The sequence below is a fragment of the Alosa pseudoharengus genome, unplaced genomic scaffold, assembly GCF_046254945.1.
Source record: "Alosa pseudoharengus isolate Yale_2024_CS ecotype anadromous, Long Island Sound unplaced genomic scaffold, YU_APseudo_1.1 YU_APseudo_1.1_scf_4, whole genome shotgun sequence".
Classification (NCBI taxonomy): Eukaryota; Metazoa; Chordata; class Actinopteri; order Clupeiformes; family Clupeidae; genus Alosa; species Alosa pseudoharengus.
The window spans coordinates 12,701,716-12,710,181 of NW_027468774.1; positions in this window are offsets into that span (position 1 = coordinate 12,701,716).

Sequence of the window (8,466 nt, forward strand, 5' to 3'; positions counted from 1 at the left end):
ACACAGATTGGAGCCAACACCCATTTCGTTTCTGGGGCACACCCTGATTTTAGTGTTTCTGGACCCACCCACCCCACTGTTGTGATCGGATGTTGTTTGTTGAGCTGGTTGGACACTGGCTGCTAGAGTGGTTGTAAGGGCTGCTCTTTTACGCCTACTTGTCCATAATTGGAATTAAACAATGAAAAGGTTCTTTGTTTGGTTGGGCACAGATAATGTTCAGTTGGTATAAAACGTACAACCAGCGCAATGTGATGCCACAAAGACCAAGGAGTCTCACAGCTATTTAAATGTGAGTTTTTCTCTTTGTTTTCAACATGGAGAATGGATATCTTTACCTTAAAACTGCAGGGAACTGGCAGTCTCTGGGTGAGCCATACCCACCCACACTCTCAAAGTGCCCCAGTCGGTTTCACTGCATTCCAGTAAAACAGGTTTCACTGGTTTTCCAGATCGAATAGACTCAAGGCCTCTAGAGTGGTCACATCCGTTTCTACCAGTATGACAAAGGGAGGGGGACCAGAGAGGAATGAAAACTATTCATTCAATTCAACTGTCAAGGGCAGAGATAGAGATGTCGTCATTGCCAGATTACTCATGCTTTTGACAAACTTTAAAGTGACATGCCCCAATATGGACATGCTGTATACATCATTAGATCAATTAGATTCTCCACAATTCAATCGTTCAGTTCATTTTACAGAAACCGTGTAGGCTACAGTCTAATTCATTCAGATTTACTAGCATGGTACGAAGAGGCGAAAGAAAGTTGTGACTCCCAACCTTTGGTGGCCATAACGCCTGAATATGTGTCCATTCCTCAATTGTTTATACCAGGGGTTCTCAAACTTTTGTGGGCCCGGGGACCCCTCATGGTGTGGAAAATTGTCCAAGGACCCCTCATAATCGCAACACATAAAACTTAAATTACTGTAATCATAGCCTTTTTTTCTGTTAGATGCTTATGTTATATGTATTTTAAAAACAGAGTGCTAATACCACAATAGTCATGTTAGCAAACTTTGACAGTATGTAGGACTTTTTTAAAGGATTGTTGTTTCTTTGTCAAATGTAGGTCTATTGTGTTGAACACATAGTGTTTGCTTCACATAACTTTCGTTTTGTTGGCGGTTAATTATTAGTAAAGTGTTTTAACATATTAATGTAACATATCAGCAGATCAATTGGGCAAATACTGATACTGTAGCATTTTTCACCATATAAGACAAATTCATATTTTGTAGCAAACTTTGTCAGGGACCCCCTAACAATGTGCTGCGGACCCCTGGGGGTCCCCGGACCCCACTTTGAGAACCAATGGTTTATTCCATAACATATAAATAAAGAATAAGATCTACACCAGCAAACAAACATATATTAAGAGAGAATAAAGAGTCCAGAGAATAAAGGTGGGTTTTGAGCCTAGACTTCAAAGCAGAGATGGAGGGAACACTTTTTACATCAAGAGGCAACTACAAAGGCTCTGTCACCTTGTGACTGAGGCAAATCTAGGAGAACTTTGCCCACCGATGTGAGATACCTGGGGGCTAGATGTAAATAAATGAGGTTTGCGATATAAATTAAGATCCTTATAACAAACAGTGAAATCTTGAAATGAACTCTAAAATGAACAGGGAGCAAATGCAGAGAGGCCATGACTGGAGTGATATGCTCACGCATCCTAGTACCCGTCAGAAGTTTTACAGAGAATTATAATAATCCAGATGTGATGTAATAATGGTGTGGATGACTTTTTCCAGATAGAACAGAAAATATTTTAATTTAGCAATAAGTCATAACTGATTATAGCCATTTTAAAACAAACTGATTAGTTTGTCAAGACAAAGCTCTGAGACAAGAATAACATCCTGGTTTTAAGTATTCAAGACAACATATTTGGTGAGGTGACCTAGCTTGTCAACAACAGCGCTTCTAGATTTGAGGGAGACAAAAATGATAACTTCCGTTTTGTCGCTGTTTATCCAGAAGAAGTTATTTGCCTATCAGCCTTTGATATCCTCAAGACATTCCAGAGGAGGCTGTAGGGAGTCCCTATTTTAGAGGAAGATACAGCTGAGAGTCATCAGCATGGAAATGGAAGGAGCTGCTATATTTTCTGATAAAATCACCAAGTGGGAGTGTAATGGAGGCGAACTGAGCTAGCATGCTAGTTGCACGTGTAAATCCTCACACCCCTAACCTTAAGAACCCTTCTAACTGCTGAGTTGGAAGCCTGGGCTTTTACTCCCATGCCGGTGTGTGTTTAGGTGGCGGGTTCGAGGGCCGTGAGCGGTGGATGAACCGACCTGTTACAGGAGCATACAAACAAAGGAGGAAAACTGAGCCACTGGAAATGTCCTATTCTTAATATAAGAGCTGTACCAATGTAGGGCTGTACCTTAAATGCCAACCCATTGTCCAAGGCGAACCAAAATCCACAGTGATCCACAGTATCAAAGGCAGCGCTAAGATTTAATAAAATCAGGATAGCCTTATCACCTAAATATAATGTGAGTAACAAATTGTTTGTCAACTAACCTTTAACAAAGTTGTTTCAGTGCTATGAAGGGCTTTGAAGCCTGACAAAAAGGGTTATAGTATCTCATTTGAGTTCAGGAAAGGTTTCAGTTTTCCCATTGCTTTTGAAATTATATGATATATAAATGATATAAACAAAAGAAAAGATGGGATGAATAACTGCAACAGTGTTTAAAAAAAAAAAAAGTGGCGCAACTGGTGACAGCGCCTGTACCATATTCGGGTCGATGTGCCCACGGCGACGCGGGGTCGAGTCCTGCCCGGATCATATTCCGATCCCACCTCATCTCTCTCTCCCACTCGCTTCCTATCACTCTCTCAATTGTCCTGTCTAACTAAAGGCATAAGCCCCCCCCCCCCCCAGAAAAAAAAATATATATATATTTAAAAACAGTCTCTTCTGTTAGAGCCTTTCCTGAAAAATCCTCTTCTGTTGGATATCTTGTATTTAAATGTCATTTTAAAAAAGGACTTTTTACTACAACCATTTTTTTTTTAAAACAAGGATACTAATACTTAATTAAACCTCATATTCATTTGAATGTGTAAGTGGAACTGGTTACTGCTTGCTATGACAGGACACACTTTCTGTTAGGTGTCAAGATTACAATTATCTTGCTGTGACAACGGCTAGAAGACATGAACTCCAAAACAGACAGAAAAACGATAGTGTTATTTCATAACAATAGGATGTTCTGTCCTGGATCAATTTGGTTACTCTGAGCCTAAAGTTTCTTCCACATTACCATGAGAAACCAATTTGTCTAATGTTAAGAATGCAGACTGAGCTCAGGGGAAGACAGAAGACTGGTCATCATTTCATTAGTTTCCATGGACACAGCTGTGAATGCATTGCTGCTTGGATGGACTCTCAAGACCAGACTTTTGTTTATGTCAGCAGCATGCACCACTGCATCACATTCTTGTGTGATCCTAATCGAGACTTTGTATGTTCACCAGTTAAAAACAAATACATTTTCAGGGAGGGTAGAGGAACAGCTTGGTAACAACGTAATTTTTTGATGAGGTAAAGTTTATTCTCCAATAATTACAGAAATAACAAAAATACTCATTTCACTTACTGTCTTTACAACCAACAAAAGGTGCAGATCCCAAAAGAGGTAAAAAAAGTCAGACATCATGCCAGGAAGAATGTAATATAAATTCAGACACCCGTAATGAGGACCGTAGGCCTAATATTTTTTAGTGTCTCACGCCCGATTCATATCGGATGCGTGGCGTGTGCATGGCAGCTCATATTATCTGTCTGTTTTCATTTCGGTGTCCATGTTAGCAGGTTAGAGCCTGTGCACTGCATGGCTTAGGGAACCTATTTTTCACGCAAGAGGCAAGCAAGTTGAAAGCGTTTTCAGCCAAAAGAGACAGAGAAAATATGTTTTAATTGTCATTTTGACATGAATACTAATACCATCAACATTGCATAACTGATACTTTTTACTGACATTTGAAAGTCTAAAGAGGCTAGGCTGTGTCATTAGAAATATTGTATGTTATCAAAGTGGAACAAAATATGCTGTATGTATACTCATGGCAGAAACCCAACATTGTCTTGGCTGTAATCAAATTATGAGGTGAGGGCAGTAGGCTACTTTTCTACAGCTCTCTCTCCCCCCAACCCCCCATGATCTAAGGCGATGTACTCTCTCCCAAGCAGTAGAAATAACTTTTTTTCTAAATAAAATCATGTTGTAGCCTACAAGAGACATATTTATCATTATTAATGGGAAACATACATGTGTAAAGACGAGAATGGCAGCAGCAGCATCGCAGCATTACAGACAGAATGTATATTGTAATTAAGTTGTTTAAGTGTTCTTCTATGTGGTATCGGTCACACAGCAAAACACAGTGCAAATTTCACCCTACCAAATCTCACCTCATGGGCGTGGACGTAGAAACAGCAAGCAGTTTGGCTGTAATGGCTGACAGTGGAGACAAGCGAGCTAGTTAGGCTATCAGCTCAAAGGTTTGACTTCTAAATAAACAGGGGTCTTCATTGACTCATAAAAACAATAAGGTCACGACCTTCATGGTTTTCGTGCTAACATTAGATATATCCTAGCTGCCTTGCTAGGCCTTCAATGAAATTTAACATCTAAAAAGGCTAGTGGTTGTCCTCAGTTTGAGTGTTTAAACTGGCATCTTCAGTGATCTATTTGCCCGGTTTCTGTGATGGCCAGACTTTTTTTGCATCTCTCTCATGGTCCAAACACAAACACACTGAACTGATTGGTTTTCGGTGGCTCTCATTTGAGTAAAAAAAAAAAAATCTCTGCAATGGAAACACACCGTAACTGCCTAGGCTATTTGTCCTCTTTTGCTGTGTATGTGCATACCCTGTGGTTACTAGTCTTGGGGTTTCGAGGAAGTGAATATACAGAAGTGCTGGATTAATGAGATTATTGTGATAATCAACAATGTCAAGAGCAGAGCAGACATATCAAAACAACTTAAACAAAATCCATTAGATGCATTTATGGCAAAGAATCCTAATATACATCAGCCCCATGATAAAGAACACAGAGAGGACCCATACAGAGGAGAGGGACAGAGAGCCGGCGGTATATAGCAGGGACAAGGAGAATAAGGAGTGAGGGGGTAAAGAAAACATAGGCTACACCCTGCATCCCTTTGGGGATTAGGGTGTCTTACAAATTTGTCTCTTGCAAATAGCAATAGGCCTACTGTATGCAATGTCATTGATGGACCCTCATTGTTGTGAGCAGGGTGCAATTGGCCAAGGGGGACGGGGTTCTCCTATTGATTAATACTACTTCATATAATAAAGTGAGAAGAGTCTAGTGCAAATAATAATCTGACATCAGAAATGGACCATCACTGTCAGTGCTCATGCTGCTGACAAAGTGGCTGCATGACGACTTCATTTTTCAACGAAAAGGATTCAGTGTAATATGTGTGGTCATCTTTTAGTACCCTCAAAATATGATGACTGACCATGCAACTGAGCTGTTGGTAGCCTAAGATGGAGGACAACTCCACGCAGAGAGGAACGAACAAGTTGGCCAAAGCAATTTAGCCTACATTAAACAATAACACTACTGCCCTTCTGCTACTGCCCTCAAACAGGCGCTTTCCAGGAGGAGTTCCTTCATTCAACCGCAACAGACTGTGGGTCTCAAAAAAGTAGAATATTGTGGAAAAGTTATTTTTACTCCCTAATTTAGTTCAAAAAGTGGATTTTCATATATTTAGATTCATTAGATACTGTATAAAGTGAATTATGTCAAGCCATTTTTTGTTGTAATCTTGATGATTATGGCTTACGGCTGATGGAAACCAAAAATGACTTCTCAAAATATTACAATAAAGAGATTATGGTTTCCTGAATAAAGAGGTTATTGGTGTCATGAAGCTTTGCGCACGCACATTTCTGCCGAAATAGATGCCCGATAAGTGCCCAAAAAGCGTTGCAATATGGCCAAGTGGAGGGACTTGCCTAAAAGGACTTTGACTTAACCCTAACCTTAACCCATGCCTAACCCTAGCACCTTCCAGGCAGCGCTGCTTTGAAGACAACGTTGGGGGCTTAGACACCTTTTAAACTACTAGTCTGGTTCAGTAAACACAACCACAATCATGAGGCAACTGACTAACTCTTGCAATGTATGCTGGGAAGCAAATAAAGCTAAATTATGATGTGTTGTAACCTCAACATGAAATTAAGGGCTCAAAAAACAGGTGGGACACCAAGGCACTCTTCTTAGGAATAAAACCGCTTTAATAAAAATGTTAGTTCATAATGGAACTTGTTAAAAAGGCAAGCCCTGATGAAGGCCGAAACATGTTGGCATTGTTTTAGTTCCACTATGAACTAGCATTTTTATTAAAGCGGTTTTATTCCTAAGAAGGGTGCCTTGGTGTCCCACCTGTTTTTTGAGAACTTTTGCCAAAGAGCACCTTCTAATTACAAATATATTTTTTACACCATCTTGAATGCCGCAGCCCTCCACACCCTTCCCCCTTTAGTGTAAGCTGTTGCATGAAATTAAGGGCCTTTTTTCACACAGACAGCCTTTAGTTCATTTTAATCGAACTCAAGTGCGTTTGAGCCCTTGTTTCGGTCCGTTTGTGTTGGTCGGAATGCAACAATTGCACTCAGGTGCGCACCAAATTGATCGGTCCGAGACCTCCAAAAAGAGGTAGTCTCGGTCTGCAGGATCTAATGAACTCTGGTGCGGTCCTGCTGGTAAGAAAGCCTGAAACAAACAGGTCCAACGGTCTAGTTGTAGAGCATTATGGGAGTTAATATCACTGGATCGTTGGTAAAACTAGGTACATTTCATTTCCTAAATAAATGAAATGCACGATTGGTCCTAATAACGTGAAACATGGACAAATGTGGATGCGTGAGGAGATACAATGTTTCATACATGTATGGTCGGCTGAGTAAATCAGATTTTTTTCTAGCTGCAGTCACCAATTTGTTTCCAAACTCCACAATTTGCCAAAAGTCACAAATGCACACAATGAGCCAAGATCACCCCTCAAAACTGTCACTCCACTGTGTAGCCTACAACGAAATAGCTTGAAATAGCCGGAAGAAACACCTGAGGGAGCTGTCTGCTCAATTCCCATGCAGTTTGGTTTGCCTAGAAACAATGTGTGTGTGAAACCGAAACCAGACCAAAGTTTGTTTGCAACATTATACCAATTTATTGCCTGTTATATCCATTCTCCGCTTCCAAATCCGAGCAGCTCTTGTGCTTTGAACCTGTGGTCGAACCAGAGATGGTTAATAAAGCTAAAAGCAAACATCTTAGAGTGAAGTGTAGGGCTCTAGAATCTTTCTTTGGTCAAACCATGATAGACTGTACAGTATACAGTCTATGGGTCAAACATAGATAACAGAAGGTCACAGCTGCCCAGCAACCACACATGGGAATGTTCCTTAAAGGATAAAAAATGCATCCTATAACTGTCAGGGAACATTCCCTAAAGGTCTGCTGGAGGTTACATTACAACAACTGTAAGAGGATGTTCTAGGAACATCCCCAGAACGTCGTCTAACATCATGTGGTTGTTGGTCAGTCTCAAATACCTTGTTTTGTATTCTTCAACGTTATAGGATATCATAGGAGAAGCACAAACCATTTCATCGGCAAAGGAGGCTTTACAAAGTGTCAAATAAAGGGGTGACAGTGACGGTGGTATATGTCCTTTTGATAGAAAATAATATTTGTTTTTGAAGTATTTTTGTTGCTCAGAATATACTGTAGGCCTATGTGCTTCCCTTCACAATTTTTCCTCATTGTTTTCATTGAGACCAAGATAAATTGCCAGAAGATGATTTTTAACATCTCTATTTACTCAACTTTACCAGGAGTGCTTTCCAAGTAATTTCATTAGAACTGTACATGGGTATTGTTATTTCATTTATCTTTACTCAATTAAAACAACTGCAATTTTATTGATAGGCCTACCTGAAATACACAATTAAACAACATGACTTATTAATGTTTTTAAAAGAGATATAGTATGAGAGATGTTTTGGAACCAAACTCTTCATAAATATACATACATTATATACAGGCCTATATAAATGTGATAACCTGTAAAAAAAATCTACATTGTAGAATTTTTATATCTATATAAAACTGGTAGGCCTAATGCACAATGAACATATGTAGCCAAGTATAATTAATAGGCTACAATTCATAATTAGCCTAATGAAATTATACAGTTAGTTATTTTTAACACTGTGGACATGTTTGCAAAAACAAATTCAAGTAGACCCTATGATTTTCACAGTTATCTCAGAGAATGTAATAAGGGCTGGTTATCTACTGCATTGATAAAGTAGGCTACTATGACAGCAGAACACTTTTGGTCATCTGCTGTCATTATATTCACCTATTTGGTGAACTTTTACCAACTGATTCATGGCCA